This window comes from Apodemus sylvaticus, chromosome 2, assembly GCF_947179515.1.
Source record: "Apodemus sylvaticus chromosome 2, mApoSyl1.1, whole genome shotgun sequence".
NCBI classification, from domain to species: domain Eukaryota; kingdom Metazoa; phylum Chordata; class Mammalia; order Rodentia; family Muridae; genus Apodemus; species Apodemus sylvaticus.
In genome coordinates, this window is record NC_067473.1 from 36,776,106 (window position 1) to 36,798,921 (window position 22,816).

The window sequence follows — 22,816 nt, forward strand, 5'->3', positions numbered from 1 at the left end:
AGACAGACAGACAGACAGACAGACAGACAGAAGCAATTTAGTACACAAAAACAAAGTGGCCCAACATGGGGGAGTGGAGCATTGGTGGGGGTTGGTACTCCACCTCCTCTGTTCACCCTTATTCAGATTAGTCTTGGGATGAGCAGAGCCTAACTATAAGCAACATTTTAAAGGCATAGAAGGCAAAGAAGATGCTCTCCAAGCAGCCAACCTTCTGTGGCTAGGAATTCGTGTGTCAGCCTCCTGTTGCTCGTGTGCTCTCCACAGTGGCCCCGCAACTCTGAGCATTCTCATTGGTCTGTCTTCATAAGTTAAACAGATAGTCTCTACATAAGCTATAGTTGATAGTATTGAGCAGCTCTGTACATTAAGGAATGGGGAAATAGTTTTTCTTATTAATCCTACTAAGCTTGTTATAAGCTATATAGTGTATTTGCCACTTTTATTAGAATAGATTGTTTTCTTTTTTCCCCCTTCTGTCAACTGTGGGTATTAGATCTGCCATTATCATTTCTTGACATCCTAAAGGCAAATTTCTTAAGGCCTATATACCTCCATATAGATCAGTAGTAAGATAACAGTTTTCTCTGACAACATCTGTATGTCAGTACTTAGTACACAGGAACACTGACAGGGAGCCCAGAAACACTGCCCCTCTGCAAGTGAAATACTTAAAATGGTCTACTCATCACCAAGACTTTTAAGTTCTAGAAACACTCAACTTCTTTTACTTCCCAATTGAAGAAGTGCTTAAAGGCATTTTCTTGCCACAGTAAGCATTTTTATTTAGTTTATCTAGAACTATAGACAAAACTACTGGCAGCAGGCAGCCTCTGCTCTCTACACTGCCTGTTTAAAGTTTTAGACCATTCACTCTAATAGGATTCCAGTTGAGCTGCAGAGGCATTTAGCCAGGCCAGTTGGCTGTATCCAGAATTAATTGGAACTCAGACTAGTGCAAATAACAGATGTGTTCAACTGTAATTATTTTGCAAGGCTAAGTTACTTTGTGGCTTAAAGGTTGTTACATGAACCAGCCTAGAACCATGCATATTTGTTCTTACTATGAGAAATGCTTTTCATTTCAGGAAATAGGTAATAAAATCATGTGAATATTTGGGTTAGAGTTTTAGCCCAAATTAAAGACCAAATTTCCAAGAGGAAACAGATTCCAATCCATTTATTTCAAGTGCCTTGTGGTAGGATGTTAGAGGTGAAATGGAACCTCCCTGTGTGCCATTCAAGCCTCCTCCCACTGAGCTGCACTCCCATTCTTTTTATTTTGAAGCAGGGACTGGCCACATAACACAGGTTTCATGTTCACTGACTGTTTCTTGCTTACTCAGACAGCTTTCTTAGAACTAGGGTCCATCTGCTTATAAGTGGTCCCACCCACATTGGGCTGGACCGTCCCGCATCATTTCACAAAGAAGAAAATGCCTCACAGACATAACCATATTCCGGTTTGATGGAAACAGTTTCCCAGTTGACGTTCCTTCCACCTGTGTGACTCTACCTGGTGCAAAGACTGACAAAGAGAAATGAGCACACAGTAGCACTTCTGAGAATGTTTCTAGGAAGTCTTGAGAATATAAGACTTAACCTAAACATTGGTGACAGCATTCTACTGGCTGGCATCGTGGGCTGAATACAAGGGTCAAACAAAGTATATACTAGAATTCATTTCCCTCTGTGTCCTACCTGTAGACATAATGTGACCAGTCACATCATATTCCTTTTACTGTGCCTTCCCTGTCAGTGGGGACTGACATCAAACTGTGACCTGGAAGAGTCTCTTATTCCTTTAGTTGCTTTTGCCAGATAATTCATCACAGCAGCAAGGAAAATAACTAATGTACAGTTCAAGAGAACCTCAATGCAGTCATCTTATACCAAACTCAATTCTAAAATAGAGCAAGCAAGAAGATATTACAGATGGAGAAATGAACCAGTAAGTGATCCGTATTCATGAAGAGGCGAACACTTGTAGCCCAACCCTCGAGAAATCATACCTAACCAAAACGTTCATGTTCTATTCAAACACATTCATGTTAGAACTTTATACTTTTATGCTACTGTAACATCTGCTATAATGCTAGTGTAACCACGCTACAGTAAGTAATAAAAACCTGTGCAACTTAGACTACAATGTACTATGCATGGTGACTTCTGTTCAGCTGAATGCAGCACAACTAGAAGCCATCAAAAATTATAAAGCAGAAACTTATAACAACGGATTACTCAATCATAAAATTAAGATGAAGATCATTCATACTAGAATGCCCCTGAAACAATTACATCTAAACACCCCAATATAGATGTTTTAGTTACATTGCAGGATAAAGTGTCCCCAAGACCCATGGGGCCTCAGTTGTGGCATGGTTTGGGGAGGTTCTGGAAGCTTTACAAATCAGTGCCTAACTGGAGGAAATTGTTTTTGGAGTTTTGGGGGTTTGTTTGTTTGCTTTTGCCCCTGGCTCCTTTCTGCTTGCCCCGAAGTGGGCAGCTATCCTTCATTACAGGGCCTGCCTCTGTGATACTCTCCCCAAGCTCATGGCCCCAAGAGATTAAAAACTTGGATGCCATGGCACAAGTAATTCATTCCTCCCTTGACTTTCCTTGAGTATCTGGACACAAACGTAACTAACAGTATTCTTTAAAACTCCCAAAAGTGACCAGGATAAATATAAGCAGTTCCACTTAAAACAATAATGTATTATTTTCATTATCAAACTCTTACAACATTTAATGAAAACTTAAATCTCATTTTGACTCAGAGCTGTCCATAATGTATCCCAGTTCAGCCCTTATTTCTTCAATCAGAAATGATCGAAATGTAGGACGGGCATTTACCCCCTCATATACTTGATCCCTCTCCAGTTTTGGATTGGGAGGTATGAGGATTCAAGACAGAGGAATTCTAGGGAAAGGAACAAATGACTTTGTTATTTTGTTTTGCTTTGCTTTGCTTATGTTGGTAGCCATGTGTTTAATTCCCTTTAAGTTGGTAGAAATTAGCAAAGTGCATTCTACTTTGGCAGAGACACATTCACCATGGGGACCCATAAACTGCACTCTTCCCAGTAGTTCCATTCCAGAGCCTGTATCTAAGAGTCACTTTACCCTACTGGGAATCTCACCTTGAACATAGTACAACAGTAGTTATAGCTCTGTGGCCTGGAGGAAATTTGTGGATACAAAAATGCCTAAGTATATCTGCCCATTAAGAACAGTAGATATCTTAAGTAAGAGGGTTATATATAATTCAAATTTCACTTTATCGTCCTTTATGGTTTACATTTTTATGTGGAAATATATAGTCTCCAAAGTAATAAGTTCAAATAATGTAAATCAGAAATGTTTCAGAGAAATATATTTGAATGTGTTTGGGAAAGTGTATACAGCTCAATCTATCATAGGCTCTGGAATTTATGTTTAACACTTTGATACATGTATATATAAAATGGTAATTCAAGTGTGTGAGTGAGTGTGTGTGTGTGTGTGTGTGTGTGTAGTTATATAGCTCCATTCAGTGTAAGCAAAATAGTCACTAAAGCTTAGTTTTATCATTGCTAATAATTACAATGAAGACCAATCCAAATTGACTACATTGGCAGACTTTATTTTAACATGGAAACATTTACTAAGTCATTTAAATAGGTTTTACAACCAATATTATTCAAAGCAAGGTAGTACATAGTAATGCAGTGCATAAAACACTTCAGTCATTAAATCAGTTTTCTTGTTGAAGACGCTGTAATGTTTCTCTTCCATTAGGAAGCAATTTTTCAGAGAATAGGAACATGACATACACTGGCCCAGCAACTGAAGATTATGGAAAACTCATTTGATTTCGCATGAAGTATGCTTGTGAAAGTTAATATGTCATTTATGAATTACATACAAACAAGATAATATATGTGCATTATGCTGACACTGTTAAGGTAATTAAGCATTTGGTGTGATGTGAGCTCAAAGTACTAAGCAGTTTAAGACTAATAGGTCAGCTGCCCTTTGTGGGAATGCGTTCTCAGTGCACCAGCCACCCATCCACTGGGAGTGGTCTAGGATTCATCGAGTGCAGCTCCTCACTCAAAGGCAAGGAGCACCTTGCTGTGGTGAAATATCTAACCCTCAGCAGAAGAGTGTGTATTGCAGAGGATTTTCCAGGGTCTGAAAGTCCTTTAAGCCTTTCATCTCACGTTTAAGCAAACATGAGAATTCCCTGCAGTCTTTACAAAACTCAGACCCTCAGTACATCCAATGGACTTGAGATTTCACAAGATAACAATGTTCACTGAAAATGAGAAAGTTTACTGATTCAGGAAGAAATGTCTGGTTGCACAAAATACTTGCTTCATTAACTAAAATTAAAGCTAATTAACATACTTTGTCTTCTATCCATATCCAGTGGTACTCACTAATCACATATACAAACCCAATGTAATTGGAGAAAGGGTTTTAACTGTAAATTTGGTTTCTCAATGGAAAGTGAGAGAGGAAGAGAGTTACAAAGGTCAAGGAGAGACTGTCATAATTACACTCAAGATGTGTTAAGAAAGGGATGGTGGGAGGAATGATGACCATTCAGAAATAGGAAACATGGGGCCAGGAAATCTCTGCGGGTGGTGTTCAAATTCTTTGCTGGGGAGATTAGATACTGACACTATGTGGGGGTTCATACCAAAGATTAATGGTGATGAAGTATAGTGTGTGAGCTGTAGAATTAAGGAGGAAAACAAGATTGAGACGAGACAATTTAAAGCAACATGGAGATCTTCACTTTACATGGGCTATTCATGTTCTCAAGAGAGGTTAGATTAGATGAGTGTGTGTGTGTGTGTGTGTGTGTGTATGTGTGTGTGTGTGTGTGAGTGTATGTGTGTGTGAGTGTATGTGTGTGTGTGTGTGCATCTGTGTGCATCTGTGTGCATGTCTGTGTGTGAGCGTGTGTGTGTGTGTGTGTGTGTATGTGTGTGTGTGTGTGTGTGTGTGTGTGTATTTGGGTGTGTGTGTTCGTTCACAGTGATAAGAATTAAAGCCAAGGCCTTCTATCAGCTAGGTAGGCACTCCACCACTAAACTTTGTTCCCAGCCCCATGGTACATTATTCAATAAATCACAGCAAATACATCAATAATTCTCATTTCAAGTACAGAGTACTTTCAATTCCTAAATCATTTTTGCCTCATCTCTAGTTCTGAGATGGGAAGACATGGCATTCCTCCTAGAGGTTTCCTAAAAGCCAAGCAAGCACTATTTCTGCCACACTACCTGAAGCAGGTGAAGCCTGCTATCTCACTAGAGACAATCCAAGGAAAAATGAGTTAATTTTAACAACCTGGATTGTGACTCTCTGGTGCAGGATGTTAGAAAGCGAACCGTTTCTGCACGAGTCATTCCAGACTCCAGGGGAAACTTGGTCTGTCTGAATAATAATAAACCATAACGGTAATAGCAAGAGCAGCTCACAGGGGCACTAAGCTTTAATGACTCAGTATTTGTGGAGCCTTTTGAGCACCTCTGAAGTTATGTAAGCATAAATGAATAAGTAGAGGCGTCATATACCATTGTTATTTCTGCCTTAAGTCTTTCCGGACAGTTTCTTTTACTACCTTGCAAGATGGGTATTATATGAAAAGCTTTGGGAGAAATAAAATATGAAATAATATATAGTAGTAGTTTCAGGAGAAATAATTATATTATCAGATTAGTGAAAGAGAATGAAGTCATTAATTGCCCCTCTAAGAAGTAATTTCTATGTTGTTAAAAAAATGAGATTCTGGAATGAAAATTCTTTATATAAATGACTGGAAGACCTTGAAAAACCACTTGCTTCATTATTCTTATGAAGTAGACAGGGGTTTTTTGGAAGTTCTCTGCATTGAAGAAATTTTGTTTTCACTCTTTAATTGATCTTTAATTGATATAAATTTTACGTATTGTCCTTCTCTGCCTTCCACCATGCCTCTCTGCCCATCATCCATCACCCCCACTGTCCATGTGATAATACCATAGTACTCCCAATCAACCAGTGTGAAATGTATCCACAGCCCTATGTATAGAAGACATCAGCATTTTTTTCTAAAAAAAAATAATATGGAATTATAATACTGTTTTCAAGTTGAACCAATATTGCTAAAACTGGAGCATAGAGACCCAACGTATCTTTACAGCAAGTGTTATGGAGCACTTAAATTTTCACCTTACAAAGATTCACATGGCTGAAAAAAAGCATCCTTCAATATGAAAACTCCAAAGTGAGGACCATCTCATTTTCTGCAACTAATAGCATTTGACTCTGGCCAAAAGAAGCTTCTAGATGTGAAAAGGGAATGGACTAACAGTTGGGTCACCGCTTTTGTGAGGTGATGAATTCTATTTATATCAACTGCATACAAAGTTTAGAGACGTTTTGACTTCCTGCAAGAAGGCAGTTGTAGAGTACTGTCATCTAAGCATTGCAGCCATTACCAAGTTCATCAGAGCAGCTAGGACTACATGTAAGAGATACTCAACATTGTATCTCTTGCCTGTATCTCTTGATTGTATCAGTACCTGTTGACTATCCCTCTTAGAAGGGGCTGGATTCCAGTCACTGCTTATTACTTTTCTCTCACCTATAAACAGTTTTTCCACAACAGAAAATAGTGTTGTGGTCTAGAGAGATGCTATAGTTTACAGATTATTGAGAGTTAGCTAAAGTAGAAGACTCGTATTTACATAGCTATGAGAGAGACACTGTCTATGTTGAGGTGAGAAATTTTTGGTGCTGTGTTTTGAGGTTGCAGATGCACCCATGCTTTGCACACAAGCCTAATAAATTCTAAGTTCACCTAGTTGGGCTAGGAAGGAATTGTTCTTGAGTCTGCCCATTGGTGCCAACCAATGCATAGGACCTTGTTCATGTCTCTCCAGGGAAATGTCACACTACAGAGGACACAGGTGGTAGGACATTGAAACAATGTCTCCTTCAATCCAAAGGCCCCTACAGCACACCTACGTTCTGCTTTCTGGAGCATGCCATCCATGTTTAGGACTATGAAATACCTATTCTGCAATCTGCACATCCATTTCCTTCCCCCATCCCTTAGGGCCCGTTCCTGGAGTCTCTTGACTGGCTTATGTGCAGGAATAATTTCCATACATAAATCCTATCAATCTTCAAGAAAGAGCCTTTAGTGTAGGTGGCCACTAATCTTAGCACTGAAGATGTCTACAGGCAAGAAACAAAAGTTCATCTAGGATTCTGCTGTGATGGAAATGAAGACAGATGAATAATGATGACTGTAGAGATTAGATGCTTCCTATGGCTTTGGCCAGCGCCATATTGAGTTGTAGAGCAAAGAGCCTGACAACTCTGAATTAGAACCTGATTCCCAGATTCATGTTTCTCCATGATTTTTGAAACCCAAGTGAAGAATAGGTTTTAAAGTTTAAATTAAGCCACAGGAAAAGATTTTCCTTCACCTCTATGTGTGGCCTTGTCCCACAGTATTTTGGGCAAACAATGAAATTAGCTTTTGAATTGTACAATTTGTTACTGATCCCATGTTCTTATAAAACTGTATTTGTTCATATGAAGTCAAAGGACAAGTTCTTTTATTTAGTGGTTTGTTGGGTGGAGACACATTCTTACCCAACCCAAGGCTGCTCCTAATCTTCCTGCCTCCATTTCTCAAGGGCTAAGATTATAGATCTATACCCCAATCCAGCTTGATCGCTATTTCACATTCTCTTTTACTATGGTATTGCTTGTTTGTCTGTGTAGTAGTGAGGATTGAAGCAAATCTACCACATGCTACTTTACCACTAAGCTGTATCTCAGCCTTCCTTCTTTTAATTTTGAGACAAGGTCTCACTATGTTGCCACGCTGACTTTGGACTCACTGTGAAGCACAAGCAGAACTTGTGATCTGCTTGCCTCAACCCCACCCCCAGTAGCTCTGATACCAGTCTGCACTACCAGACTCAGTACATTCTTTTATATTCTGAGGGGCTGGCCTATTTATGTAGCCGTTCTTATAGCTTTCCTTGGTGCAAGATTTTGCAGCAGAAGAGAGGAAATTATTAAGTATATTAATAATATTCTATGCTATAGTATAAAAGAAGAAAGGGAGAGGGAGGCGTGTTATGCAACTCTTTAAGTTTCCCTAAACTCTTACTTTAAAGTGCATATATCAAAGTGTGTCTCACTTGCTGCTGTGAACAAACACTAATTTATACATGAAATAAAAAGTGATTAAAATTATAATAAGCCAGCATAGATGTTTGCTTATTATGCAGACATCTGTAATACAATAAATTGAAAGGTCATTGTGGAACTATATTTTAGGCAATAGATCTTTAGGAAGAACCCTTCGTTTTACATGTATAAGGAAGTTGAAAATAAGTGCTCCAAATCTTCCAAGTTAGTCTACATTCATGTTTATCCATAATGGCTTTGTTGTTTTTCAATTTAGTCATTTTATGGCAAAAGCAGAATTTGATTTGCATGTCACAAAAAATATACCATGTCAAGAATTATATGTACAATATAATGCAATATACACTATAATATAATATTTTATACAAACTTGCACGTGTGCACTGTTTCATTGTTCCTTCGTGGGAAGTATTATTTAAATAATTTACTCATTTATAAGTGAATTTTTCTCTTATTTAATGGTAGGGTTTCTTTATACATCTGGACATATGCACTGTAAATATTTCCTGTTTTGCTTACCTTTTCTTCATTAAACAATTTAATGAATAGGAATTCTTACTTTAAAAATTTCAACATTTCTATAGTTGCTGCATGGTTATATTGTCTTGTTTTCTAGCAAAAGCTTGGTCTTTCTTTTCATAATTACAAGTATGTCTAATCTTTAAATAATTTTTTATAGACTATGAAGGACCCAGGTTTGTATTTTTCAGTACTATGAATTGTGCAAGTGACCTAGCACCACTACAGAGAAAGCTGTACTGTGTCCACAAACTGCAAGTCACCCTGCGTTTCCCGGGTTTTTTTCATTTGTTCACTTGACAGGTCTTATAGAGGGAGTTTATGTAATAAATCCTGGGCAGTAGAATCCCATTCATCTGATAATAACATAAAACCCAACCTCTAAAGTTTAACAAATAAGATTAAACCTTCATCTCTCACATTTCCAGAGGGTTAGACTTTAAGTGTTCTCTGGGGGTGCCATGATAAAGCTCACCAAATGTGCTCCCTCTCTTCCTGGGTCAGCTAAGCATTTGCTGCCCTTTCCCAGGCTTGCCAGTTTGAGACCAAAAGGCGGTTGCTCAGGTCCATGCTGCATGGAGGATGAAAACTAAGGGAGAACTAGGTAGTGTCTCCTTCAGGAAGCAGCGCGAGTGTCCCCGGAAACCTTCAGCCTTGCTTGTCACAAGAGAACTCTGGACACAGGAGGCAACCACATTGTAATATCCTGTGCCGTGGCTTCGTGAGAAGGCAACAAGAATGCGAATTGGGTGGAAACTAACAGTATATGCTTAAAAATATATTAACAAAGAGTAACACTACCTTTAGCACAAAAATAACATAAACTGGGTATCAGAAGTTCCACTATGAATTGCAGCAAAATGCATGATGTATCTATATAATTACAAAACATAGAAAATTAAAAAAAGAAAACATAGCACATCTATGTGGTACAACAATACAAAGAGCACAACAAATGCTTCTAACAATGATGTGACATACTCACCATGTTCTGATATACAGGTCAAACTTTAACTGTCCTAATAACAGATTACACAAAACCAGCTATCACCTGGGTAGGGAAAACTCTCAATATGTGGGTGTTGCACAAGTACAGAATTTTGAGATCCTGACTAAAACAAAAGTTTTTAAATACAACTGAGATGTAAAGGAACTTAATTGTTATCATTATCTTTCGATCTCCATTATCACCCTGGAATATGATATTTTCATTAGAAAGTGTGTTCTGGGTAATGTACAATTAACAAGACATACTGCTGCATATACAAAATCGACTTTTCTTTAATACCATGATTTCCATGGAATGCGGCTGTGCAGTAAGACTTTAAGAGAAAATTGAGGGTAGGCCATTTGTCAGAGAACATCTATTTCTAATTTCAAAGGTTATTAAAGCCATTTGAGAAGTTCTCTTTGCCACATTCTCTCATTCCACTTCATAGCTCTCTTATTGAGCTCCACAGGGCTTGGGAGCGCGTGCCAAGCCAGTCCCTGTGCAGGGACATTTTAGTCTGTTGGCTTATTGCATAATCATTAAGACGTCTGGGTATTTTTTTCTAAAGTAATTTTCATATTTCTGATTAAACTTTCCACTAACTTATTTAAAAAGTTGTGGGGCACATTAACGATGTCTGATAAAGTAAATTAATTCTAAGTTGAAACCTCATTTCAGCCACTATTATATATTTTATTTCAATTCAGTTAATTCATTAATTTAAGAAATTCATTAGAATTTTCACTCTAAAGGTAATTTGTTATGCTGTTCTCTTTCCAAGACAGGCCTCAAACTTCCTTCTTGAGCCTCTAATTGCTCTGAGTGCAGGTATAAACTACCCTTTTCAGCACGAGCTAGCACACACAGGCTTTTGGGATCATCCCATAAGAAAAAGGCCAAAGCTAGAAAGACTGAAGACAGCATCGTTATTATATTAATTAATTAATTCATTCATTCACTCACATTTACAGTGCTTACTCATGCCTTCTTGTCTGTTGCCTCAGTTGCCTCAGGCAACCTTCAATTGTAGGTTTGTTTCAGGTCTTCAAGCTAGAGCTAGTAAGAATTCATTCTTATTTTGGGATGAGCAGTGTGAATTACTTCTTGATGGTTTCTCTCTAAACCTTGTGTGCCAATGCAAAGGCAGTAATTGTCCTCAGCTTCACAGCCAAACTTAGTGCATATGTGCTACTTTACCAAGACCTTCCATTATAGTTTCTCTACAAGGATGTTTTGTCTTTATTTTCTCCTCTAATAGCTAAAAATGTTTGTTTATAAGCAAATGGTGGAAACTGAAAGTTCTTCATTTACAGATAGAACACTCTTTGCCCAGTTTTCTTAAATTATGTTTCACACACACACACACACATACACACGCACACACACACACACACTCATTATTATTACTACTACTATTATTACATTAGTTGATTTATGTTGCGTGTCTGTGTCTGCATACATGTACATGTATGTACATGTGTATATGGATGAATGGACAGCTTTGCATTGTTATTTCTCTCCCTTCATCATGTGAACCTTAAGGATCAAAGTCAGGTCTTCAATCTTGGCACAAGTTCCTTTAACGGATGAGCCACCTCCCTGGCCCCCTTTCACTATTTTAACACCTCTCTGTGGACAGCATCTTTAAGAATAGGTAATTCTTTTGTACTATAGTCTATATTTTGTCATTTAGAAAACTCAAAAATCCTGGCTTCGCAAATTCACATAAAGCCTTGAAAATTCATTGTTCTTTAATGACTTAAAAAGACTTAAAAAGACTTAAAAAATGACTTAAAAAGACATTTCTTACAATAATTTAAACATGTCTTGATGCCTAATTAAAAATAAAGTAAGCATTTCTCATGCAGTGAATTTTCATATCACTTTATTAGCATGATAAATAATGTTAAATTTTGTAGTCAATAGCCTGTTAACTTTTGTTGACATAAAACCCATAAAACCTTAGCTGTAATGAAAACATGTAGACATTACTTTGGAAAATAATCAAGTCTATTAAAATTATTTAAGACCTTTTAAAATTACAAAGTAAGGCAGCAGCAGCAGCGGCTGGTCCAGAGGAAGGGCCATCAGCAGTAGAACCAAGCGGACAGGGTCCAGGCAGACCCGGCGCCCACCACCACTGGCCATCGCTGGCCAGCCAGGCTGCAAGCAGCGGCGGATTTACGGTGCCTTTCACCACACAGAAGCCACATCAGAACTCTGCCTCCCGCCAGTCAGTTACCAGGGCTCCATATTGGTTCTCGGTCGCCAGAGAAATCAGACTGAGGTACGCAAATATAACCCGAGACCAACATCGCGGGGGTCTAAGCCCGACGGGCGTTGGCCTGCACCCAGGCCCTGGGCTGATCGGGGGTCCACCGGGGTGCAAACCCAGCCAGGAGGTTTTTTTCCTCCCGGGCCAGCACGCGCACCACCACCATTTTGCCTAAGGGAAGCCAGGGAGACCTAGCAGGCAAAACCAAACCCGCTAACAGGCATAGCTCGAGGCGGACATAGCAGGGGTCTCAGACGGTCAGGCCCCGGACTGCCCCCAGGTCCTGGGCTGCTCGGCGGGCCATCTGTGTGCCAACCCAGCCAGGAGCTTGTTTGCCTGGGCCGGCGCGCACCGCCGCCATTTTGCCTACGGGAAGCCAGAGAGACCTAGCAGGCAAAACCAAACCAGCTAACAGGCATAGCCCAAGGCGGACATAGCAGGGGTCTCAGACGGTCAGGCCCTGGACTGCCCCCAGGCCCAGGACTGCTCGGTGGGCCATCTGTGTGCCGACCCAGCCAGGAGGTTGTTTATCGGGGCCGTTTGCATACCACCACCATTTTGCCTATGGGAAGCCAGAGAGACCTAGCAGTCAAAACCAAACCAGCTAACAGGCATAGCCCGAGGCGGACATAGCAGGGGTCTCAGACGGTCAGGCCCTGGACTGCCCCCAGGTCCTGTGCTGCTCGTTGGGCCATCTGTGTGCTGACCCAGCCAGGAGGTTGTTAGCCCAGCAGACTCTCCCAGCACTCTCAGGGAACTCGCACATGCCACCATCCTAGCCACCTGACACACCCAATTAACACCCACAGCTGAGGGGAGCTTTGCACCAACATTGGCCTGCCAGGCTTTTGCCTAGACTCAGGGCCTGAGCAGCTAGGCTAGCCTTGTGTGCACCAACCCGGTTGGGAGTTCTGCTGCCCAGATCAGCCTGGGAGGCAGCACCACATATCCAAGTCCTGCAAGTGGCTAGCTGGGTTTCCGGGCGGCCAGCTGGGAGAAGTCAGTGTGCTCCAGTGAATCCAGCGGGCCCCAGCAGGAGCCTTCGGGTACCTGCTTTGGGATCTGAACAGCCTGGGCAGCAGCACCCTGTCTACAAGCAGCGCAGGAGGTAAGCTGTGCACCAGAGGCCAACTGGGAAGGGGCAGCTTGCACGGGTGAGTCCAGCACTGACAAGAAAAACTAACACCAGTGAGAACTAGATGGCAAAAGGCAAACGCAGGAACGTCACTAACAGAAATCAAGGCAATATGGCAACATCTGAACCCAATTCTCCTCTACCAACATGTCCTGGATACCCCATCACACCAGTAAAACAAGATTTGGATTTAAAATCACTGGTCATGATGCTGGTACAGGAACACATGAAGGATACACTTAAAGAAATTCAGGAGAAAATGGATCAAAAGTTAGAAGCCCTTGCAAGGGAAACACAAAAATCATTGAAAGAAATCCAGGAGAATACAAAAGCCAACAAGGAGGAAATGCAAAAATCACTTAAAGAAATACAGGAGAACTTTGATCAACAGGCTGAGGTCATGAAAGACGAAACACAAAAATCTCTTAAAGAAATACAGGAGAACTTTGGTCAACAGGCTGAGCTCATGAAAGAGGAAACACAAAAATCTCTTAAAAAATTACAGGAAAACACAAACATGCAAGTGAAGGAGCTAAGCAAAACCATCCAGGATCTAAAATCAGAAGTAGAAACAACTAAGAAAACTCAAAGGGAGACAACTTTGGAGATAGAAAGCCTTGGGAAGAAATCAGGGGACAGAGATACAAATATCAACAACAGAATACAAGAGATAGAAGAAAGAATCTCAGATGCTGAAGATTCCATAGAAACCATGGACTCAAGAGTTAAAGAAAATGCAAAATGCAAAAAGCTTGTAACCCAAAATATCCAAGAAATCCAGGACACAATGAGAAGACCAAACCTAAGGATTATAGGCATAGATGAGAGTGAAGATTTACAACTTAAAGGGCCAGCAAATATCTTCAATAAAATTATGGAAGAAAACTTCCCTAACCTAAAGAGAGAGATGCCCATGAATATACAAGAAGCCTACAGAACTCCAAACAGACTGGACCAGAACAGAAATACTTCCCGTCACATAATAATCAAAACACCAAATGTTCTAAACAAAGAAAGAATACTAAAGGCAGTAAGAGAAAAAGGCCAAGTAACATATAAAGGAAGACCTATCAGAATCACAGCAGACTTTTCACCTGAGACTATGAAGGCTAGAAGGTCCTGGGCAGATCTCATGCAGACTCTAAGAGAACACAAATGCCAACCAAAACTACTATATCCAGCAAAACTCTCAATCACCATAGATGGAGAAACTAAGATATTTCATGACAAAACCAAGTTTACCCAATATCTATCCACAAACCCGGCCCTAAAAAGGATAATAGGAGGACAACACCAATACAAGGAGGGAAACTTCACCCTGGAAAAAGCAAGATAGTAACCTTTCATCAAACCCAAAAGAAGTTAAGCATTAAAATTTAAAAAATAACGTCAAAAATGATAGGAAGTAACAATCACTATTCCTTAATATCTCTTAACATCAATGGACTTAATGCCCCAATAAAAAGACACAGACTAACTGACTGGATACGTAAACAGGACCCTACATTTTGCTGCTTACAGGAAACACACCCCAGGGTCAAAGACAAACACTACCTTAGAGTAAAAGGCTGGAAGACAATTTTACAAGCAAATGGTCTCAGGAAACAAGCTGGAGTAGCCATTTTAATATCAGATAAAATTGACTTTCAACCCAAAGTCATCAAAAGAGACCCTGAGGGACACTTCTTGCTGGTCAAAGGAAAAATACAAAAAGAAGAACTGTCAATCATGAACATCTATGGCCCAAATGCAAGGGCACCCTCTTTCGTAAAAGAAACTTTATTAAAACTAAAAGCACACATTGCACCTAACACAATAATTGTGGGTGACTTCAACACTGCACTTTCCTCTTTGGACCGATCAGGAAAACAGAAACTAAACAGGGACACAATGAAACTAATTGAAGCTTTGGACCAATTAGATTTAACAGATATATATAGAACATTCTATCCTAAAACAAAAGAATATACCTTTTTCTCAGCACCTCATGGTACCTTCTCCAAAATCGACCATATAATTGGTCACAAGACAGACCTCAACAAATATAAGAAGATAGAACTAATCCCATGCCTCCTATCTGATCACTATGGAGTAAAAGTGGTCTTCAATAGCAACAGAAACAACAGAAAACCCACATACACGTGGAAACTGAACAATACTCTACTCAATGATACCTTGGTCAAGGAAGAAATAAAGAAAGAAATTAAAGACTTTTTAGAACACAATGAAAATGAAAACACAACATACCCAAATCTATGGGACACAATGAAAGCAGTGCTAAGAGGAAAACTCATAGCCCTGAGTGCCTCCAAAAAGAAAATGGAGAGAGCATACATTACCAGCTTAATGACACACCTGAAAGCCCTAGAACAAAAAGAAGCTACTTCGCCCAGGAGGAGTAGAAGGCAGGAAATCATCAAACTCAGGGCCGAAATCAATCAAGGAGAAACAAAGAGAACCATACAAAAAATCAACAAAACCAGGAGCTGGTTCTTTGAGAAAATCAACAAGATAGATAAACCCTTAGCCAGACTGACCAAAGGGCACAGAGAAAGTATCCAAATTAACAAACTTAGAAATGAAAAGGGAGATATAACAACGGAAACTGAGGAAATCCAAAAAATCATCAGATCCTACTACAAGAGCCTGTACTCAACACAACTGGAGAATCTGGAGGAAATGGACAATTTCCTTGACAGATACCAGATACCAAAATTAAATCAGGACCAACTAGACCATCTAAACAGTCCCATAATGCCTAAAGAAATAGAAGGAGTCATAGAAAGTCTTCCAACCAAGAAAAGCACAGGACCAGATGGCTTCAGTGCAGAATTCTACCAGACCTTCAAAGAAGAGTTAACACCAATACTCTTCAAACTATTCCACAAAATAGAAACAGAAGGAACACTACCCAATTCCTTCTATGAAGCCATAATTACGCTGATACCAAAGCCACACAAAGATCCAACAAAGAAAGAGAACTTCAGACCAATTTCCCTTATGAACTTCGATGCAAAAATACTCAATAAAATTCTTGCCAACCGAATCCAAGAACACATCAAAACGATCATCCACCATGATCAAGTAGGCTTTATCCCGGGAATGCAGGGTTGGTTCAATATACGGAAATCCATCAATACAATCCACTACATAAACAAACTCAAAGAACAAAACCACATGGTCATTTCATTGGATGCTGAAAAAGCATTTGACAAAATTCAGCATCCCTTCATGCTTAAAGTCTTGGAGAGAACAGGAATTCAAGGCCCATACCTAAACATAGTAAAAGCAATATACAGCAAACCGGTAGCCAGCATCAAACTAAATGGAGAGAAACTTGAAGCAATCCCACTGAAATCAGGGACCAGACAAGGCTGCCCCCTTTCTCCTTATCTTTTCAATATTGTACTTGAGGTACTAGCTCGGGCAATTCGACAACATAAGGAGGTCAAAGGGATACAAATTGGAAAGGAAGAAGTCAAACTATCATTATTTGCAGATGACATGATCATCTACCTAAGTGACCCAAAGAACTCCACTAGAGAGCTCCTACAGCTGATAAACAACTTCAGCAAAGTGGCAGGTTATAAAATCAACTCAAGCAAATCAGTGGCCTTCCTATACTCAAAGGATAAGCAGGCTGAGAAAGAAATTAGGGAAATGACCCCCTTCACAATAGCCTCAAACAGTATAAAGTATCTTGGGGTGACTCTTACCAAACATGTGAAAGATCTGTATGACAAGAACTTCAAGACTCTGAAGAAGGAAATGGAAGAAGACCTCAAAAAATGGGAAAACCTCCCATGCTCATGGATCGGTAGAATCAATATAGTTAAAATGGCCATTTTGCCTAAAGCACTATACAGATTCAATGCAATACCCATCAAAATCCCAACTCAATTCTTCACAGAGTTAGAAAGAGCAATTATCAAATTCATCTGGAACAACAAAAAACCCATGATAGCTAAAACTATTCTCAGCAACAAAAGAAAATCTGGGGGAATCAGTATCCCTGACCTCAAGCAATACTACAGAGCAATAGTGTTAAAAACTGCATGGTATTGGTACAGTGACAGACAGGAGGATCAGTGGAACAGGATTGAAGATCCAGAAATGAACCCACACACCTATGGCCACTTGATCCTCGACAAAGAGGCTGAAAACATCCAATGGAAAAAAAGATAGCCTTTTCAACAAATGGTGCTGGTTCAACTGGAGGTCAGCATGCAGAAGAATGCGAATTGATCCATCCTTGTCTCCTTGTACTAAGCTCAACTCCAAATGGATCAAGGACCTCCACATAAAGCCAGACACTCTGAAGCTAATAGAAAAGAAACTGGGGAAGACCCTTGAGGACATCGGTACAGGGAGAAAGTTTCTGAACAGAACACCAATAGCGTATGCTCTAAGAGCAAGAATTGACAAATGGGACCTCATAAGGTTACAGAGTTTCTGTAAGGCAAAGGACACCATCAAGAGGACAGATCGGCAACCAACAAATTGGGAAAAGATCTTCACCAATCCTACTTCAGATAGAGGGCTAATATCCAATATATATAAAGAACTCAAGAAGTTAGACTCCAGAAAACCAAACAACCCTATTAAAAAATGGGGTACAGAGTTAAACAAAGAATTCTCACCTGAAGAACTTCGGATGGCGGAGAAGCATCTTAAAAAATGCTCAACTTCATTAGTCATTAGGGAAATGCAAATCAAAACAACACTAAGATTTCATCTTACACCAGTCAGAATGGCTAAGATTAAAAATTCAGGAGACAGCAGGTGTTGGAGAGGGTGTGGAGAAAGAGGAACACTCCTCCACTGCTGGTGGGGTTGCAAATTGGTACAACCACTCTGGAAATCAGTCTGGCGGTTCCTCCGAAAACTGGGCACCTCACTTCCAGAAGATCCTGCTATACCACTCCTGGGCATATACCCAGAAGACTCCCCACCATGTAATAAGGATACATGTTCTACTATGTTCATAGCAGCCCTATTTATAATTGCCAGATGTTGGAAAGAACCCAGGTATCCCTCAACAGAAGAGTGGATGCAAAAAATGTGGTATATCTATACAATGGAGTACTATTCAGCCATTAGAAACAACGAATTCATGAAATTCTTAGGCAAATGGATGGAGCTAGAGAATATCATACTCAGTGAGGTAACCCAGACTCAAAAGGTGAATCATGGTATGCACTCACTAATAAGTGGATATTAACCTAGAAAACTGGAATACCCAAAACATAATCCACACATCAAATGAGGTACAAGAAGAAAGGAGGAGTGGCCCCTGGTTCTGGAAAGACTCAGTGAAACAGTATTCAGCAAAACCAGAACGGGGAAGTGGGAAGGGGTGGGTGGGAGGACAGGGGAAGAGAAGGGGGCTTACGGGACTTTCGGGGAGTGGGGGGGCTAGAAAAGGGGAAATCATTTGAAATGTAAATAAATTATATCGAATAAAAAAAATTTAAAAAAAAATAAATTACAAAGTAATTAATATTTTGTCATTCTAAACAGCAATTCAGTTATGATTACCAAACTTGAAAAAAATTAAAACAATGGATCAAAAAAGCCCTTATCAGTTAGTCAAACATCAAATAAAGCTGTTTTAACACAGTTTTATCTATCTAGTAAGATTGACATAGTCTGTACAGCTATAAAAGTAAGATTAAATAATTTGTATGTATGCGTATTGTGTGTGTCTCTCTGTGTGTGTGTCTCTCTCTGTGTGTATGTGTAGTGTGTGTGTGTGTGTGTGTGTGTGTGTGTTTATGTGTGTGTGTGTGTCCTTTTGTGTATGCAGGCACATGTGCCACAGCTTGAGGGTGAAAGTCAGAGAACACTCTCAGTCTTGGACTTCCCTTTGTTTGAGACAGGTTCTTTTGTTCACTGTTGTGTCTGCCATGTTATCTGGCCTGCAGGTTTCTGAAGATTTTCCTCTCTGTGTTTTCCTTCTCCTGGTAGGGATGTGGTAGAATTCCAAGTGCATTTGAGCTAACAAATCTAGCTTGTTGCATGGGATCTGGGGATCTGAGGGTCACAGAGTAGACTGTCAGGTTCCCATGATTTAGCCACTGAGTCATATCTTCAGCCTCAGTAAATTTATGAAGAACAGAAGCCTATGATTTCCTGGTTCTGGAGGATAGAGGTTCATGATAAAGGGAACAGGTCAAGTGGCTTGAGAGGATGTTCTCTGAATTCCCAAAATGTCACTTTGAAAGTTGATTTCATCAGGAGGGACAAAGAAAACAGTTACCTTCTCTAACAAGCTAGCAGTTTAACAGATGAGACTCCACTCAAGAGGACGGATCACCTGTGAATTCACCGTTCACTCCGTCAAAGCTTCTCAGTGTTTACATTTACATTGAGTACTAAGACTCAACACTAGTTTTAGAAACAAAAGAAACATCCAAATCCCTCCAGATGGAGAATTTTAAAGATAAGCAACACACATTCTAAATCAGGTAATGACCAGATACTTAGCTACACAAAAGATTGTATCTGCTAAAGCTCGAGGGCATGCACCTCTTCAAAAGCTTTAATATTTGTGACTATGTTTTAAGTTCCTGTTAACAATTTTAACTAAAAAGAAGGAGTTCATTCCTATTTTGGTTAGGGTAAGCTGAGCAAAAGGGTAGGCAAGAATTATAACAATAACGAAACGAAACAAAACAAAACAAAACAAGCAAACAAATAAAAAACAACAAAAAAGGAACACTAGCTTCTCTTCAGGGAAGTCGGATTTCTATAACAGCAAATATCAATCCCTACAGCCCCATGTCCAGCATCTGTGCCTTTTAATGTAATGTTCAGGGTTCCAAAAGGTTTAGTGCCACAACCCATCCTGCTCTGCTGTCTGAAACACAAATAAAATATAGAAAGGTTTGTTACCTGGTGAAGGGAGAAATTTCCAATTTAATGCCAAGCAAAGTGAAACATGGCCATTTTCAAAGACTCCATCTGTGTGTGTGTGTTCATACATATGTCAGGGTGTTGGACAACAAAGGCACCAGATTCTCCAGGAACTGGAGTTAACAGGCAGCTATGTGCCATCGGAGTTGGATGCTAGAAACCAAACTCAGATCTGCTGACAGAGCAGTCAGTACTTGTAACCACAGAACCATCTCTACAGCTCCATAAATGGGGGTGGGGTGGGTTTGTGGGGTGGGAAAGCCTAAATATATTAATTCAGAAATTACGTTGGAAGCATCAACACATTTTAACAATATTTCTTGTGGTGATAATTACTGTCCTAGAGGTTGCCTCACCCCATTGTTGTCTTTGAATATCAGGGGTTTCTACCCAATTTCAGATCATATTGTACAGAGAAAAGACACAGCAACCTTTAGATTTATAATAAGCTTAAGAGCACTAGAGCCAGATAGATGTCAACCGTCTATGCTATTTATCTACTCCCCTGTGGTCACCACCCCAGATATCATATCTATGTTCTGCCTGTGCCACTCCTACTCCATCAGGACAGACCTCATGCTCATGATCCACTTACCCAGTGGAAATTTCTTTCCTTCTTCCTCCTTGCTCTCTTCCTCATCCCCACCTCAGACCCCAGAAACCTTTTTCTCTGCCTCTCTCTCTTCTGCTCAGCCCAGGCTGTAGGTATACTCATTAACAAATCGGCAATAATATGGGAAAGTTTTGTACAACAAAAGCTAGTGTACATGACAGTTCACTTATCTTAGATCGACCAGGTCTTGGGATACAATATTTAGCATTTAAATATATAGCAGCACCAGACCAACCCCAACAATCTCCAGTTTAAAAATATAGCAAAAAAGAAAAGACATTGGTTTCTGGGCCTGTTAATTTTAAGTTTTCAGCCTTGCTCACAAGGTTTAACTTCTGATAATGTGATTTGAAGTCACCATTTAATTCTCAAAACTGTAAAAAAAATGCTGAACCTTTGTCCCTCTAATAATTGCTTTTCCAGGAGTCAGTAGAAAATTACAGTTTAGGGGAGAAAACTGCCGCCTGTGTTAAACAGATGAGCAAAAAGAGTTCACAGGTAACAGTTCCTGGAGCGGACGTTACTGGAGCATAAACTGGAGGAAAATCTTCCAGAATAGCTTTGGTGACTGGCCTGAGAAAGACCCTTAACTAGTGGGGGAGTAAGGGACTTGGAGCCACAGTCATGAGGGATCCTACGCTTCCCCAGGCTTCCTTGCCACATTGGCTTAATGCTGTTCAGTAATACTACTCATAACTTATTAATTTCAGTATACTTGACTCAGACTTTCTCAAATATATGTTATAACCTGTTTTGTTTCCTTGAAATGAGGCTAAGACAGACTTTAAGCCAAGAAAGATTATTTCAGATGCTTGGATTCTCTGATAAAGATGTGGGGCTTGAATTTGAGAAATGAAGAAACAGTATGCTTTGTGTTTTTTGTTTGTTTGTTTGTTTGTTTGTTTGTTTTAAAGAACTGGTTGCCTGCCCTAGAGGTGTTGCAGCTGTGGCTGCTGTGTCCATGTACATCAGTAGGTAGCAGAGAAAGGTGTTTTGACCTGTGAATATAAGCATGATTAGAAGCCCAACACTTCCTGAGAAAAGCAAGCCTGAGTCTACCAGCTCTGAACAGCTCAGTTGGGCTCTCAGTGTGGGGCATAAACCAGAGGCTAGGAAAACTCTGTGTGGGACCATGGGCTCTGGGTGGGAATGAGCCCAAGACAGACTATACCACTCCATTCGACAAAGTGAGGAGTGAGCCTAAGAAAACCATCAGACCCATGCCATGGGGCACGGACAAGGAGCTGGCCACCAGTACAGTCTGCGCAGGCTGGGGGAATGGGGAGGGGGTTCAGACCATGCCTGAGATGACCTTTACCCAGTGCCATAATGCAAAAGTGAGGTATAGCATTCCTGGGACCTCTTCTGAGACAACCACAGATACTCAGGGACCCCAGAGTCCACTAAGAGGAGAAAATGAGTGGTGGAGAAATGGAAGAGACAGAGAAACAGAAGGATGTGGGCACAATGAAGAGAGGCACAACTGGAGAATCAAGGGTAGTGAGGAACAGCCTGATGTGAGTAGTCAGTGATGCCACCTGGAATCATGGTGAGATCCTCTCCTGCTGCCACCAGGGGCCACTTGAAGGTCCTTGGCCCTGCAGTAGCAGGGATCTGTTACCACCAAAGGCCAGGCAGATGTCCTTGGTCTGGGCTGCCCCTCGGGTCATGTTGATGTCTGATGGCTTTGTAGAACTATTCACCCCTCACCTAGCATCCTAGGAGAGGAGGAGAGCTGACCCCGCCCCTAGCCAGTTGCAATAAGCTGGAGTGTGGCCCTGTACATCACTCAGGAAGCACAGCAGAGCTGTCTCTGGATGCTGGAGTTGCAGGTAAGCCAGTCCTGAGGGTGTGAACATGGGAGAGCTGGCCATGCCATTTGTCTCCTGTGCAATGGCATGGACAAAGGAGATACCTGCCCCGCCCACACACACTTCCCACCCACTTCCGCTTACCTTTCACCACCAGGAGTGTAAGCACAGCACCTTTTCCTGAGCAGCAGAGTAGAGTTGGCCCTGATGGCCTGGACTCAGATAAGCCAGCCCTGAGTGCATGAGAGCTAGGTGGCTGACTTAACCCTTGCTGGTAGCAGCATTGGACTGGCCAGCTGGGGTAGGACAAGAGAACTAGCCCCATTAGTGTGGGTGGTGGGTGTGGGAGAGC

At 40.6% G+C, this 22,816-nt stretch overlaps 1 pseudogene; it reads left to right on the plus strand.

Annotated features, from left to right (window-relative positions):
- The first annotated feature begins 21,576 nt into the window (after window positions 1-21,576).
- On the plus strand, window positions 21,577-21,685 carry LOC127679591 (uncharacterized; annotated as a pseudogene).
- Window positions 21,686-22,816: the final 1,131 nt, after the last annotated feature.